The sequence below is a fragment of the Acinonyx jubatus genome, chromosome B4 (genome assembly GCF_027475565.1).
Source record: "Acinonyx jubatus isolate Ajub_Pintada_27869175 chromosome B4, VMU_Ajub_asm_v1.0, whole genome shotgun sequence".
In the NCBI taxonomy this organism is placed as follows: domain Eukaryota; kingdom Metazoa; phylum Chordata; class Mammalia; order Carnivora; family Felidae; genus Acinonyx; species Acinonyx jubatus.
The window spans coordinates 432,103-449,246 of record NC_069387.1 but is presented as its reverse complement, the minus strand read 5'-3'; the positions used below and the strand labels follow the sequence as shown (position 1 = coordinate 449,246).

Sequence of the window (17,144 nt, the reverse complement as noted above, 5' to 3'; positions counted from 1 at the left end):
AACAACAAAGAGGAACAAAGTTGAGGACTGATGTTAACTGACTTCAAGACTTACTATAAAATTAGTGATAGTACATATAGAGGTATTGGTGTAATAATAGACATATAAATCAGTGTATCATAATAGATAGTCCAGAACAGACCCACACAAATATGGTCAATATTTGACAAAGACACAAAGACAATTCAGTAGAGAAATGATAGTCTTTTCAACACATACCATTGGAAAATTAACTCAGAATGCATCATAGACCCAAATAAAACCAACAACTATAAAATTGTTGGAAGATAATATAGGGGAAATATATATATATATATAATACATATATATAATATATGAAAAATGTATATATAATATATAAAAATATAAACCTTGGGTTTGGTGATGACTTTTTAAGTACAATGCCAAAAGCATAATCTGTGAGAGACAAATTTGATAAGTTGGGCTTCAATAAAATTAGAGATTTCTGCCTTGCAAAAGACAGAATGAAAAGGCAAACCATAGACTGGGAGAAAAATCTTTGCAAAACACATTTCTGATAAAAAAAAAAAAAAGAGCCCTGGTGTCCAGGATATACAAAAAACTTTTCAGACCCTGAGTAGGAAAACAACCCATTAAGAAGTGGGGGAGGGGGGCCTGGGTGGCTCAGTCGGTTAAGCGTCCGACTTCGGCTCAGGTCATGATCTCGCGGTTCATGAGTTCAAGCCCCGCATTGGTCTCTGTGCTGATGGCTCAGAGCCTGGAGCCTGTTTCAGATTCTGTGTCTCCCTCTCTCTCTGACCCTCCCCCGTTCATGCTCTGTCTCTCTCTGTCTCAAAAATAAATAAATGTTAAAAAAATTTTAAAAAAAAAGTGGGGGAAAAATCTGAACTGACACTTTACCAAAGAAGGCATACAGATGGCAAACACACAAAAGAAAAGATGCTGAGTGTCGTTTATCATTAGAGAATTGCAAATTAAAGTAATCATGAGATACCACTATTAGAACGATAAAAATCCAGGACCCTGACAACATCAAATGCAGGCAAGGATGTGAAGCCACAGGAACTCTCATTACTGCTGGGAATGTGGACTGGTACAGCCACTTGGAAATAACGTTTGCTAGTTTCTTACAAAACAGAACCTACCAGTACCATATGATCTAGCAATCATATTCCTTGGTATTTACACAAATGTGTTGGAAATAAATCCATACAGAAACTTGCATATGAATGTTTATAGCAGCTTTATTCATTCATTGCCTAAACTTAAAAGCACCAAGATGTCCTTTAACAAATGAATGGATCAGGGTGCCTGGGTGGCTCAGTCGGTTAAGATTCCGACTTCGGTTCAGGTCATGATCTCACGATTTGTGGGATCGAGCCTTGCGTCGGGCTCTGTGCTAACGGCTTGGAGCCTGGAGCCTGTTTTGGATTCTGTGTCTCCCTTTCTCTCTGCCTCCTACCCTGCTCATACTCTGTCTCTCTGCCTCTCAAAAATAAACAGTAAAAAAATAAAAAAAAAACCAGTGCATGACTGGAGGGGCACCTGGGTGGCTCAGTCGGTTGAGTGTCCAACTTTGGCTCAGGTCATGATCTCACAGTCTGTGAGTTTGAGCCCCGCGTCGGGCTCTGTGCTGACGTCTCGGAGCCTGGAGCCTGGAGCCTGTTTCAGATTCTGTGCCTCCCTCTCTCTCTGCCCCTCCCCTGCTCATGCTCGCTCTCTGTCTCAAGAATAAATAAAAACATTAAAAAAAGGTTAAAAATTAAAACCCAAATGAATGGATAAATATATTGTGGTAATCCATTAGCATAGAATATTTAGTGCTAAAATGAAATTATCAAGCCTTGAAAAGACATGAAGAAACTGTAAATGCATGTTACAAAATATAAGAAGCCAATTTGAAAAGACACTATGGTGCCAAATACATGACATTCTGGAAAAGACAGAACTGTGGAGTCAGCAAAAAGATCAGTTTCCAGGTGCTCGGGAAGGAAGGGATGAACAGGTAGAGCACAGAGGATTTTTAGGCAGTGAATCTATTCAATATGACACTGTGACTGTGTATTCATGTCCTTCTGCATTCATCAAAACACAAAGAATGTACAGGACCAAGATTGAACCCTAACGTAAACTATGGACTTTAGTTAATGTACCAATATTGTCTCATTAGTTGTACTAAAGTAATACATCAGTGTAGGGGGGTAAGTGTGTGCAGAGGTGAGGGGGATAATTGGAACATGCTGTACTTCCCACTCAGTTTTTCCCTAAATCTAAAATTTCCCTAAAAATAAAAATCTGTTAAAAAAAAATGAAAGGATAATGATAGCATTTAGAGGATCAACAAAGATGAAAGTTATTTTTGGAAAATACTAATAATGTTGGAGAATCTGCAGTCAGAAAAATGAAACAAGTGAATGGTATAAGGAATTAAAAATGGGACATGTTACTACAGATATATTGGAGAAAACAAGATAGTCAGAATAGTGTAACTATAGGACAGTAAGTTTGAAACTTAAATGGACAAATTCCTAATATAAAATCTTATGAAGTGGAAACCTTGAGTAGTCCTGTGGCCATAACTAAAAGGAAAGAGTATCTAGAAACTTTTTCACAAAGAACACAGCAGGCTCAGAAGGCTTTGTATTTAAGTTATATACCACTATCGAGCATTTAACCAGTCTGATTCTCTGTAGTGAAGGACCCTTCCCAGTTCATTCTAGGACAGAATAATGTGTCAGTAATGGATGCTGACAGTGATGGGAAAGGAAAATTGGACGATGTTATCTACTTAAAAATTCCAAAGTAATATCCAGGCTATTAGAAATAATGAGTGTTTAGCAAATGGATTAATATACCCTGAACAAACAAAAATCCTATGTCTACATACTTAAGTGTCAAAATGTGATTTAAAAAGTTGTATGTACAGGGACATCTGGGTGGCTCATTTGGTTAAGTGTCCGACTTCAGGTCATGATCTCATGGTTTGTGAGTTCGAGCCCCACATCAGGCTCTGTGCTGACAGCTCAGAGCCTGGAACCTGCTTCAGATTCTGTTGTCTCTCTCTCTCTTTCTCCCCTCCCCCCTCTCCCCCCCCCCCACTCATGCTCTGTCTCTCTCTGTCTCAAAAATGAATAAACATTAAACAATTTTTTTTAGTTGTATGTACAGTAGATTTTAAAATGTAAAAATTAACGGTGCCTGGGTGGCTCAGTCAGTTGAGTGTCCCACTCTTAATTTTGGCTCAGGTCACAGGCTCTGTGCTGGGCATGGAGCCTGCTTGGGATTCCCTCTCTCTCTCTCTCTCTCTCTCTCTCTCTCTCTCTCTCCCTCTCCCCCTCTCCCCCCCTCCCCCTCCCTCCCTCCCTCCCTCCTTCCCTCCCTCCCTCCCTCCCCTACTCTGCCCATGTGCTCTCTCTAAAAAGAAAAACAGTTAAAATTAAATGGAGCTTTTAATTCTGTTGAATATTTCCGTTGTTTCCTGGTGATCTTGTTTCTTAGTTTTTTAAAAAATTTTTCCCAATAAGTAATATGAAGATTCCATAAACTAAAAAACAAAAAGCAACTTATAAAGAACCTAATGAAAATTGAAACAGAAGACATGTAAGACTTTTATGGTGAAAATCATAAAATCGTATATAAAAGTGGTGAAAGAAGCTAAGTGAATGGGTGCCCTGCTATAAGGGCCCAGGAATCGTGATCCTGTATAGGTGTCAGCTCTCCTATATTCAGTTCTAATAAAGATTCCCACAGGGGCCTCTACAGAGACAAACTGGCTGGAATTTATGTGTGAAAGCAGAGGGCCAGGGCCAGGCAAGAGGTATTAAGGACAGATGAACCATGGTGGATGTGCTGGATGGGTCTCCGCATTTTGCTGATAGAAGGAAGCCAGATACAAAGACTAATCGTGCACAGTTCCGTGTTTTGAAATTCTAGAAAATGCGGAACAGTCGCAACACCTGGCACGCATCGGTGTTCAACCAGGGCCTCTAGCACACAGCAACACTTGGTGTTTTCTCCAAGTTGTCCTGATCCTGACAGTCCACATTTATTCGAGCACTTGCGTCGTACCACACACGACTTTAGATGCTTTTTATGGGACTCATGGAATCTATCACACGATTCCAGAGTGTCACTGCCTTGTTTTGTGTGAACAAGGTTATTGGCCTTTGTTTTTCTGACTGACTTTTGGTGTCTTTCCTGGGTAGTTTATAGCTGTTATAAAATTTTATCTCCTGTGTCATTCACTAAGGACAAAAGCATTAGTTCAAAGTGCTAAACATGGGGATGAGTTTATAATGAATAAAGAGAATTTATGTCTAGAGCAGGGCCTAGCACAGTGAAAGCATTTGTTACATGTTCACTTACTGGCTGAATAGTGACATTGTTCTCTCTTCCTTGGAAACGGTTCTACAGACAAAAGTGCGAGTAGTGACCCAGGAGAGTTTCAATGAATAATTGTTGAATGGGCAGCTGTTGGACCAGAGCCCCCTTCCACGAGCCGTCCGTCCCCACCCCATGTGTTCTTGGACTTCCTATCTTCACGGAGCTGAAGCTCAGGGAGAGGAGGAGTGGACGTGCCCCGGGGATGACCCTTCCTGCTGCTCTGATGGACACCCTCGCTGGAAACGCACTCTGCCTACCGTCCCCGTGTTCTTGCTTTCACTCTTCATTTTCACTCAGTGTGCCGCACCTCTGCCTCTGGGTGCGCGTTCTACCCAAAGAACAAGTAGGGCAGCCGTGAAAGAGATGCACTGGGACGGCTGCTGGCTGTGAGGACAGGGTAGCAGGACAGTGGTCAGAGTACAGGCAAGCTTGCCCCTCTTGGCTCTCGGCGCAGGTTTGGTGTCTCCAGTGCTTGGCTGTCCTCGCTCGGGCTGACGGGCTGACGTTAATCCTGAGCAGTAGCGGGTTGAGAGATGAGGGCGTGGCACAGGTGTCACCCTTACTTCGGGCCACGCTCTGCCCCGAGGCTTTCAGGACCCTGACTCATTCGTTCTCCGAGCCACCCCTGTACGTAGGTGCACATAGGGAAACTGAGGCCTGGATGGGTAAATCATGTGCCCACACTCCTCTAGAGGAATCCAGGTAGTCAGGTTCTAGAACCATGGCCTTCACTGCCCCGTTTTTGTGAAACAGCATTGTTGCAGAGGCTTTCTCGTGGCTTAATTCGCTGTTGGTGTGAAGTTGGGCAGCCGCGCCCTCAGCACCCACATGCGTGTTACTGACGGTAGGACACTGAGGACTCCGTGACCAGTGGGAGCTCCAGGAGATGGGCAGTGGTTTTCAGCTTCAGGACGGAGAAGTGAAGGGGCCACATGTCAGTTTTTCTTAAGATTTAAACTCCTGGGTATACATAGATATGCCCTCCCTCTGAGGGGTAAAGGTGTTCTGATCGCTGGTACTGTTATTTTCCGAATACCCCGTTGTTCGCCATATTGCGAGATAGGACTTTCTTCTAGGCAAACAAATGGACTACTTAGTGCAGGAAACCAAAGGGCAAGTGGAATTTTCTGTTTGAGATGTTCCTGTTCAAGGATCTCCCTGAAACTTTGGAAGAGACTTTTCTCTTGTGAAGAGAAAGGCCCTGTGACCTTCGAGAGCATTCTAGCAGCTGCAGGGAGAGCAGGGTACTGTCCGCAGGCCACGTGCAGGGTGGGCACAGGGAGCCTGTATTCGTGCCTGTGTCTCTTCCTGCTGTCTGTCGCAGGGCCCTGTGACATGTGGCTTGCAGAAACGCCAGCACTGTGACAGTGCTGCTTTGAGAATTCACGCTCTTGGTGTGCAGGGACGAGGTGGAAACCACCAGCGGTCAGCAAGCTATTACCGACTTGGAATCCCAAACTGAAATCATGTTCACCTTACGTGAGATGACAGAGTGCCACTTCCTGGCCTCTCTGCGAGCAGCCTGGAGTATCTTTGACCTGTTTTGGGTACCCGTCTCCTTTGATCCTTAGAAGTTGTAGAAGATAACCGTTCTCTGACCTGTGAAAGTAAGAGTACAGCTCTAGAGCCAGATGGTTTTCTCCTGGTGCGTGTTCTGATCTCTTGGTGCCTGTATTTGGGCCCCTCACTGGGGCTGAGCTCACCCAGTGTGGTCCGCTGTTGTCGCTGCTGCCTGCTATACTCTCCATTCTGGCTGTTGCTCACTTGTACCTGGCACGTTCCACCGCCTGGGCCAACGCCTCGTGTCTGAATCACGTGGCTGGGTGAAAACGATGTCCAGGACCTTTGTGGTGAAGGTTCAGCAACACTCGATTGAAGGCTGTAATGGGTCTCCTGCGCGTCGTAGCTGCTGGACTTCGTAGTCTCGTTTTAGAAGATGTTGGGCTTTCAAGGGGAGATTGGTTGTGTGGCCACCTACCTACCTGTATTTTTCTAAAAGGTTTTAGTTTTGTGAACTCTCGTAGGATTGGTTTGGGTTTTAGGCTAAGAACTATGAACTTCTTCTCAGCAAATACCCCTCTCCCATCTTCTGTGCACCTAGTGTGCCCCCGTCCTGTGTCCAAGGGCCCTCGGAACTGCCCAGGGCTTCCCAGAGGTGCCCACTGGGGCTGGCCCACAAAGGAGGAGGTTTTGTCCCTTGTCTTCTGTGAGGACCCCAGCCCCATGGAGGGAAAAGGGAGAAGGAAGGTCAGGAGGCCCCGGAGAGGCACGGTGACGTGGGTCAGTCTGTCCCCCACAACTCACTGTATTTCAAAACATTTTTCCAAAAGAGCTGGTCACTCTGTGGAGGGTTAGCAGTTTAGCATCTGAGTTAGCAGTCGAGGACACTAGGGGGTTAGAATGGGACAACACCTTAACACACAGAGGGAAATTTTGATCTAAAGATTTTATTCTTATAGGGCAGCGAACGCTATTTGCCATCATTACCTCACATCCTCAAGAAGCTCATCTTCAGCTACAGGGGAGCTCGTGTCTTTCCACATATTGTCCTTGTTTTGTTTTGATCGGATTAGCATGCCTCCCCCAGGGGTCTGGGTGCTAACACCATAGTGCATTTTGGGAAGGGATCATCCTGTTATTTTACCTAACATTATTATTCAATACATAGTCTGATGGAACCTTCTGAGTGCTACGGATAGATATTTTTAAGTATTTATTATGCCATTTTTTTGTCATTAAAATAAAACATAGAGTTGCCTCTTTGAAAATAGTCTGAAGTTTAGTTACTCACTTGTATGTATTGTTCAGTTTTGCTGTAAACAAACAACATCTTCATGACTTACAGCAAACATTTCTTTCTTACTCCTGGTCAACTATAGGTAAACTCTTGTTTTCATTCTGGGGCATAGGCCAGAAGAGCAATCCCTGGCTGGGCATGCTGGTCTCTAGGTGACTAGAAATATTCTACTTTTCTATTTTCTCTCAATTTTGTGAAAAAACTTAGCAGACTCATGTAGTATGAGCAATTTTTAAAAAGTCTTTTACTTTTATGAGAAAGATACACAATTTATTTAAAAAAATTTTTTTAATGTTTATTTTTGAGAGAGAGCGAGTATGAGCCAGGGAGGGGCAGAAAGAGAGGGAGAAACAGAATCTGAAGCAGGCTCTAGCCTCCGAGCTGTCAGCACAGAGCCCGACGAGGGGCTCGAACCCACGGACCACTAGATCATGACCTGAGGCTCAGCCACCTGAGCCACCCAGGTGCCTCTATACACAGTTTATTTAAAATGTACCTGTCCATCTTCACTAAAGTCATTTTATATTAAAAGTATATTTTTATTGGGTTTTCAAAGTAACGTATCATCAAGGCAAAAAACTTAGTAAACGTCAAAAAGGATGAACAAAAATCAATACATTGTAATGTCCTTATTCTTTTTTAAAAAAAAAAAATGTTTATTTTGAGAGAGCATGCGTTTGTGCACGAGCAGCAGAGAGTGAGAGAGAATCCCAAGCAGGCTCCACACTGTTAGCACAGAGCCCAACAGGGCTCGAACCCATGAACTGTGAGATTGCGACCTGAGCTGAAGTCAAGAGTCGATGGCTTGAGCAGCTGCACCACCCAGGTACCCCTATAATTTCATCATTCTTAAATGACTACTGTTAATATTTTGGTATGGTTCATTTAATTGTTTAAAAGTAAAATAACTTTAAACACAAGAATTTTAATTATATTGGCCAAATCGTGGTCAGATAGGAAATGAGGAGAAAATGAAAAGCGTACCAACTTTGAGGCAAAAAGAAGACCACATATAAAAAGGATCCAAAACTTTGTAAAACTTCTAAGACATGCTGGATATCCATTGTGGTGGTGGAGGTGGTTTTATGTTAAGCACAAGAGGTCAATTGTTTAAGCACAACTCAGGGCATTGAGGAGGGAGGTTCGTGCACTAGAGGTTGTGTGGATGTATGTGTTCCGTTTGCATGTTGTGGGGCTTTTGGTGTCCCATGGCAACCCCAGGCACACATTCTCTGTCTCTCTCGGTAGAGCAAGAGTGGGTTTCAGGGTTGTGGCTTTTGTTTTGGTTACTTTCCTAAAAATTGGGCCTTTTGGAGGAATACACTAAAGAAAGATTAGGAGGTGAATCTGAAGTAGCTTGAATTGGTCACTTCAGTCCAGGAAGGGAGTTTTGCTAGTCGGGTGTGCATCCCTGTTCATAATGTGAGACAGAAGAAACAGGAGAGGGAGGATTTGTTGCTTTCATTGGCCACCTTCCACAGGCACCGGGCAGATGAACAGACGCCTCTCCAGGCAGCGGAACCTGGGGGACAAGATCCCTGCCCACCACCTATGAGCTCATAGGCTCTGTGCAGTGGATGCCGTCTGTTTGGCTCTCCAAATTTGATTGCACTTCCATGGAAATTTTACAAACACGCTGTCAATTTCTCTAAACCCCTGCTATGGCAAAAAGAGAACAGAGTTGCCTTTTTGAAAAGGAGAATTGAGTAGATCATTAAATAGGACTGTGTTGCGCGTAGGTCCACAGAGGTTGACAATTTGCCCCAAGTTAGTGTGTGTGCTGACTTCCTTAACAAACGGGAATTGCTGGTAGTGCCAGAAGCTGCCAGAAACTAAGAGTAGTGAGGCTGCATCTCCCCTTGCTCGTTGCTGATTCCAGGTGAGCGCATCCCAGATACTTGTGAGAAGTTCATTGAGTAGCTATTAGCTGGATTTGCATTTTGTTGACTGTTTACTAATTAGAGGAAGAAACTCTGTGTAAAAAACTGAATCACTCAAATGGATTCTTGAACAAAATTTGTTTTCCTTAAGTTTAACTTGCAATCAGAAAACTAAAGTATTTTTCTTAAAGCGGTGAGCTGAGCTGTGGAGCCACAGTGAAGGTGTGCAGGTAGCCTGCAGTTTTAGTAACTGCCTCGATGGTATAACTTAACGTTGTCATATGAAGAATAACAACCACAAAAAAACACATAAATTGTGCCTTTGACTTGAAACTTTGGGAGTCACTTGTTTCGACTAATTTTCTTTTAGGAAGCATATGGCCAAGTGGTGGTGTTCCCTGTAAGCCTTGGGTGTTTTCAGTTGATTCTAGTATTTTTTTTTAAGTTTTTTTTTTAACGCTTATTTATTTTTGAGACCGAGAGACACAGAGCATGAATAGGGGAGGGGCAGAGAGAGAGGGAGACACAGAATCCGAAGCAGGCTCCAGACTGTCAGCCCAGAGCCCAACGTGGGGCTCAAACTCACAAAGCGAGAGATCATGACCTGAGCTGAAGTTGGACGCTTGGCCGACTGAGCCACCCAGGCGCCCCTGGTATTTTTTTTTTTTTAATGTCACAAATTTTTAAAAAGTTACTTTATGAAGGGTTTAATTTAGGTAAGAGTTGTCCATTAACTCAGTCTCAACTGAGTAGAGTTTTTTTTTTAATGTTTATTTAATTATTTTTGAGAGAGAAAGAGAGGGAGAGAGAATGAGGGTGCACAAGCAGGGGAGGAGGGAGAGAGAGAATCCCAAGCAGGCTCTGCACTGTTGGCCCAGAGCTCAGCATGGGGCTCAATCTCACAAACTGTGAGATCATGACCTGAGCTGAGATCAAGAGTCAGATGCTTAACTGACTGAGCCACCCAGGTGCCCCAAGTAGGTTTGAACTTATATTTTACTTGACTTGGACAATCCTATTAAATTCTTAAGGAATGTAGGATCTGGTTCTGGAGCTGGTATGAGACCAGCCTTTCCACATATTACAATAACAATTTGACACAATATTAATAATTACTTGAACTGGAGAGCAACTCCCAAACCTTGGCTAAATATGGAAGGACCACTTGAAAGAAGGGTGTGGCGCCATGTGAGATTCTTATTTATTTGGCTTTTTGCCTTGAAGATTCTCCCCGTTTGCATAGTCTGGGACTTCTAAAACCCAAGCTGAAAGCCATTGAGTTACTAGCTTAATGTGTCAGAAAAAAGAATTCGGGACTTTCAGAACAGCTGGAGATGAGGGAAAATTTTGGGAGAGAAAGACCCACAAAGCAGGGGGCCCCCAAATCTGGGTGTAAACTCCATTCAGATTTGTGGCAAACCCTGGACTGTGGGTGCCTGTGGGGCCTTGAATTCCACTCTGCATGGGTTCCAGCTGCTAGTGGTGGGGCCATAGTCTAGAACCTGAGTCTGGCCAGCTTAATTGACTGCTGGCACAAAAATCAGTACTCAGCAGAGAACCTCATCTTCATGAAGTGTTATCCTACAGGCTCCATTGTTCTACCAAAAACTTCTGGACGTGTGAGGAAACAGGAAAACATGACCCATAGTCAAGAGAAAACAGTTAATAAAGCCAACTGCAGACAGGGATGTTAAAGCAGCTATTATAAGTTGTATAAGGAGTTAAAGGAAAATATATTTAAAATGAAGGAACAATAGGGAACTGAGCACAGTAATGGAAATTATAAAAGGAGCCAAATAGAAATATTATCTGAAAATGTACATAAAAATCGAGAACTTTGGGTAGATAGGCATAATACAGGATTGGACAGAGTGGGGTACTCAGGAAACCTGAACGTAGGTCACAAAAGTGATTCGGTCTGAGTAACAGAAAATAGATCAAAAGCGCCGAAGAAAGTCCTAGTGATCTATGAGCCAGTAGACAGCCTGACACAAATATAGGTGGGGTCCCCGGAGGAGACGGGAGGAGGGGCAGACAAAATACCTGCAGAAATAATAAGAATCTCTCCAGATTTGTTGTAAACCTCAGATTTAAGAAGAGTGAACCCCAAGCAGGTTGAAGACCAGGAAAAACACTCCTGGGTACATTGTGGTCAAGCCGAAGAAAACTGAAGATAAAGAGAAAATCTTGAAATCAGAACAGATTATAGGAAAGGAAACAATGATATATTGTTCAGCTGACGTCCCTTTAGGGACAGTGTCATTAAAATGATGAGTTAAAACAGTGTCCACACAAAATTCTGTGCCAACCAGAACACATATTTTAATGAAGCAGGAGTGCTTCCAGCTCTAGCCTGGTCACACTGGGCTCGCCGATATCCATGACCAGGTCTAGCGCTCTCCCTCTCCCCTATTGTTATATTTTGGGAGAGGAATCTACCCCTGAAATTTAGGAACTGACCCTGGTAAGATTGGCAGTGTTCTTCCTAAGGGCGTTCTCCAATCCTCACGTGACTAGTGGCCACTGAAAGCCAGTCTTTCTGGCTTAGGGCCAGCAGAGAATTGATGCTTAGCACCTGAGCCAGGACCTCAGCCTAAAGGAAAAAACAACAGATGGAATTCATACAAAAGAGTGAAGATATCAAGCTTTTGTTAACTTCGTTAAAAATAACTGTCTGCTTTTCAAAACCTTTTTGGTTTGATGTAGTCCCACGTTTGTCTTTTGTTGTCTTTGCCTGAGGAGACAAATACCAAAAATGTTGCCGAGACCAACATCAGAGAGCTTACTGCCTATGTTTTCTTTTAGGAATTTTATGGTTTCAGGTCTTACATTCAGGTCTTCAACCCATTTTGAGTTGATTTTTGTGTATGTTGTGAAGAAGTGGTCCAGTTTCCGTCATTCTTTTGCATGTGGCTGTCCAGTTTTCCAAATACCATTTGTTCAAGAGACTGTCCTTTACCTATCGCATATTCTTGCCTCCATTGTTGTAGATTAATTGGCCATATATGTGTGGGTTTATTTCTGGGCTCTCTGTTCCATTGATCGGTGTATCTGTTTCCATGCCAATAACATACCACTTTGATTACTATAGCTTTGTGGTATAGCCTGAAATCAAATACCGTGAAATCTCCAGGTTTTTTCTCTTTTTCAAGATTGCTTTGATTATTCATAGTCTTTTATGGTGCCATACACATTTTAGGATTCTTTGTCTAGTTCTGTGAAAAATGCTGTGTGAAACAAAAATTATAGCATTGTGTAGTGGTAGTTATCAATGCAGTTGTAAAATATATGATAACAATAGCCCAAAATATGGAGAGAGGTGGAATTCTATTGCAAGTTGGTTTCTTTTTTTTCCTCGTATTGCTTTATTTCACAGACTGGCACAATATTAACTCTAAGTAGACTGTGTTAAGGAATCATATAATAATTCCTTTATCAGCCATCAAAAAGAATATGTAAAGTTATGATAGCAATACAATGAGGGAACTAAGATGAAATACTTAAGGAAAAAACTTGATTAAGCCAGAGGTATAAAGGGGGGGGGGGAGAATGAAAACCCAATGAAACAAACAGAAAATAAATACCAAAAATAAGACTTAAGTGCAACTGTTAAGTATAAATGGATAAAAGTCAGTGAATTTGAGAAAGTAAAAACTCAGCTGTATATTGTGAATAAGGGGTTTACTTTAAAGAGAAGGAAACAGGTTGTAATTAAAAGGTTCTTAAAATACAAAATATCAAAATTTGTGGAAAGGAACTAAGGCAATGTATAGAGGGAATACACAGCTTTCAGTGCTTATGTCAGAAAAAAGAAAGGTCAAAATCAGTCAGTGGTCGAAGTTTCCACTTTAAGGGGCTAGAAATTGAAAAGAAAATTAAGCCAGAGTAAGTAGAAAGAAGGAAATAATAATAGTAGAAAACAATGAAATAGGAAAGAAAGAGAAGATTGTTTCTAGCAAGATCAAGGAAGAAAAAATAAATATAACCAGTATTACAAATGAGAAAATGTATGTTACAGTCCCTATAGACACTAAAAGGAAGGTAACACACACACACACACACACACACATATATTTATATTTATATATATATGTGTGTGTGTATGTATATGTATATATATATTTAAATACATATTTATAACTTTTATATATTTATACATAACAACCTTTATTTGTTGAGGTATGTTCCCTCTAAACCCTCATTGTTGAGGGATTGTATTGTGAATGGATGTTGTAGTTTATCAAATGCTTTTTCTACATCTGTTGAAATGACCGTATGGTTTTTATCCTTTCTCTTGTTGATGTGATGTATCACATTGATTTTGCGAATATTGAACTACCCTTGCATCCTGGAAATAAATTCCACTTGATCATGGTGAATGATTTTTTAAATGTATCGTTTGGTTCAGTTTGCTAATGTTTTGTTGAGGATTTTTGCATCTGTGTCCATCAGAGATACTAGCCTATAGTTTTCCTTTTTTGTAGTGTATATTGTGTATATTGTTTTGGTATTGGGGTAATGCTGGCTTCATAGCATGGGTTTGGAAGCTTTCCTTCCTCTCCCATTTTTGGGAATAGTTTGAGAAGAGTAAGTATTAACTCTTCTTTAAATGTTAGAATTCACCTTTGGAGCCATCTGGTTCTGGACTTTGGTCTATTGGGAGATTTTTGATTACTGATCAATTTTATTGCTAGTCACTAGTCTGTTCAAGTTTTTTATTTCTTCCTGATTCAGTTTTGGGAGATTGTATGTTTATAGGAATTTACCCATTCTAGGTTATCCAATTTGTTGATGTATAATTTTTTATAATAGTCTTTTATAATTCTTTGTGTTTCTTTGGTATTTCTTCTTTCATTACTGATTTTACTTTTTAGTCCTCTCCCTTTTTGATAATTCTGGCTAAAGATTTATCAATTTTTTGATCCTTTCAAAGAACCAGCTCCTCATTTCATCAATCTATTCTATTGTTTTGGTCTTGATTTCATTTATTTCTTCTCCAATATTTATTATTTCCTTCCTTTTACTAGCTTTTACGCTTAGTTCTTCTTTTTCTGGCTTCCTTAGGTTTAACGTTAGATTGTTTGAGATATTTCTCATTTCTTTACATAGGCCTGTATTGTTATAATCTTCCCTCTTAGAACAGCTTTTGCTTCATTCAAAGAATTTGGACCATTGTGTTTTCATTTTCATTTTTCTCCATGTATTTTTTGACGACTTCTTTGGTTTCTTGGTTGACCTATTCACTGTTTAGTAGCATGTTTTTTGACATCAATTTGTTTGTGTCCTTTCCAGATTTGGTCTTGTTGATTTCTAGTTTCATACCACTGTGGTCAGAAAAGATGTATGATATGACTTCAGTCTTTTTGAATTTCTTGAGACTTGTTTTGCAGCCTAATACGTGATCTGTTCTGGAGAGTGTTACATGTGCACTTGCAAAAGAATGTGTATTCTGCTGTTTTGGGGTGGAATGCTCTGGATATAGCTGTTAAGTCCATCTGGTCCATCATATCATTTAAAGCCACTGTTTCCTTGTTGATTTTCTGTTTGGATGATTTATTCATTGAGGTGAGTTGGGTGTTAAAGCCCCCTACTATCATTGTATTACTTTCATTTTTTTCATTTATGTTTGTTAATAGCTACTTTATGTATTTGGGTACTTCTATGGTGGGTGCATTAATATTTACAACTGTCACATCTTTCTTTTTTTAATTTTTTTTTTAATGTTTGTTTATTTTTGAGACAGACATAGAACAGACAGAGCATGAACAGGGGAGGGGCAGAGAGAGAGGGAGACACAGAATCGGAAGCAGGCTCCGGGCTCTGAGCCATCAGCCCAGAGCCCGACGCGGGCCTCGAACTCACGGACCGCGAGATCGTGACCTGAGCTGAAGTCTGACACTTAACCGACTGAGCCACCCAGTCGCCCCACTGTCACATCTTTTTGTGGGTTGTTGTCTTGATGATTATGTAGTGTCCTTCTTTGTCTCTTGTTATAGCCTGTTTTAAAGTCTCTTTTGTCAAAGTATTGCTACCTCAGCTTTCTTTTTACTTCCATTTGTGTGATAAATGTTCTTCTACCCTTCACTTTCCATCTGTATGTGTCTTTAGGTCTGAAGTGAATCTATTACAGGCAACATATAGATGGGTCTTATTTTCTTATCTATTCCATCACCCACTGTTTTTTTTTTAATGTTTGTTTAGTTTTGAAAAAGGAAGAGACACAAAGCACAAACGGGGAAGGGGCAGAGAGAGAGGGAGACACAGAATGAGAAGCAGGCTCCAGGCTCTAGGCTCTGCACTGACAGCAGAGAGCCCGATGCGGGGTTCAAACTCATGAATCGAGAGATCATGACCTGAGCCGAAGTCAAACCTCAACGGACTGAGCCACCCAGGTGCCCCTTTCACCAATTGTTTTGATTGAAGCATTTAGTCCATTTACATTCAAAGCAGTTATTGACAGTTGTCTACTCATTGCTGTTTTGTTACTGTTTTATGGTTGTTTTTGTAGTTCTTCTCTGTTCCTTTTTCGTGTTCCCTCCTGGCTTGTTGTTTGATGGTTTCCTCTATTGATACGCTTGGGTTCCTTTCTCTTTATTTTTTGCATATATATTACCAGTTTTTGATTTTTGGCTACCATTAGGTTTATATATAATATCCTGTGCATACAGCAGTCTATAGTAAGTTGATGGTTGCTTAAGTTTGAACCCATTGTAAAAGCACTGAATTTTTACTGCCTCCCCCCAGGTTTTATGTATATGGTGTCATACTTCACATACTCTTGTGAATCCATTGACTAATATTTATAGATACAATTGATTTTACTGTTTTTATGCTTTTACTTCCATATTGGTTTTATAAGAAATTAATATACTTGTGTTGGTATGTACCTATGAAATTTTATTCTTCCCTAATTTTTTTATTCCTGGTTATGATCTTTACTTTCCACTCAAAGAATTCCCTTTAGTATTTCTTGTAAAGCTAGTGTCGTGGTGATGAACTTCTTTGCCTGTTATTGGGCAACTTTTTATCTCTCCTATTCTGAATGGTAGCCTTGCTGGGTAGAGTATTGTTGGTTGCAGGTTTTTTTTTTTCTTTCAGCACATTGACTATATCCTGCCACTCCCTTCTGGCCTGCAAAGTTTCTGCTGAAAAATCAGCTGATAGCCTCAAGAGGTTTCCTAGAATGTAACTGTTTTCTCATGTTGCTTTAAAAAATCTCTATCACCACTTTTTGTCATTTTAATCTCTGTGTCTTGATGTGAATTCTTCAGATTAGTTTTGCTGGGGACTTTCTGTGCCTCCTGGATCTGGATTTCTGTTTCTTTCTCCAGATTTAGGAAGTTTTCAACTATTATTTCTTCAAGTAAATATTTAGCCCCCTTTTCTCTCTCTTTGCCTTCTGGGATCCCTATAATGTGAATATTAGTATGCTTGATGGTGTCACTGAGTTCCCTTAATCTGTTCTCGTTTTTTATTGTTCTTTTTCTTTTGCTATTCAGCTTGGCTGCTTCCATTACTCTGTCCTCCAGGTCACTGATCCATTCTGCTTCTTCTAGTCTACTGTTTATTCCCTCTCATGTATTTTTAATATCAGTTATTAAGTTCTTATCTCTGATTGGTTCACTTTTATATATTCTATCTCTTTGGTGAGGGTCTCGCTGAATCTTCCACTCCTTTTCAAATCTAGTGTCTTTATGACCATTACTTTGAATCCTTTATCAGGTATATTGCTTATCTCTGTTTCATTGAGCTGTTTTGCTGTGAATTTCTCATGTTTTTTTTTTTTTAATTTTTTTTTTCAACGTTTATTTATTTTTGGGACAGAGAGAGACAGAGCATGAACGGGGGAGGGGCAGAGAGAGAGGGAGACACAGAATCGGAAACAGGCTCCAGGCTCTGAGCCATCAGCCCAGAGCCTGACGCGGGGCTCGAACCCACGGACCGCGAGATCATGACCTGGCTGAAGTCGGACGCTTAACCGACTGCGCCACCCAGGCGCCCCTCTCGTGTTTTTTCATCAGGGCATATTCCTCTGTCTCACTTTGTCTCACTCTCTGTGTCTGTTTTCTTTTGTTAGGAGAGTCAGCTATGACTCCTAATGT

The 17,144-nt window shown here is 41.1% G+C and overlaps 1 protein-coding gene across 10 annotated transcripts in view; it reads left to right on the top strand.

Moving 5' to 3' along the window:
- Nucleotides 1-17,144, top strand: part of DIP2C (disco interacting protein 2 homolog C) — a 408,190-nt gene that overhangs the window by 221,633 nt on the left and 169,413 nt on the right. The window lies entirely within an intron of this gene.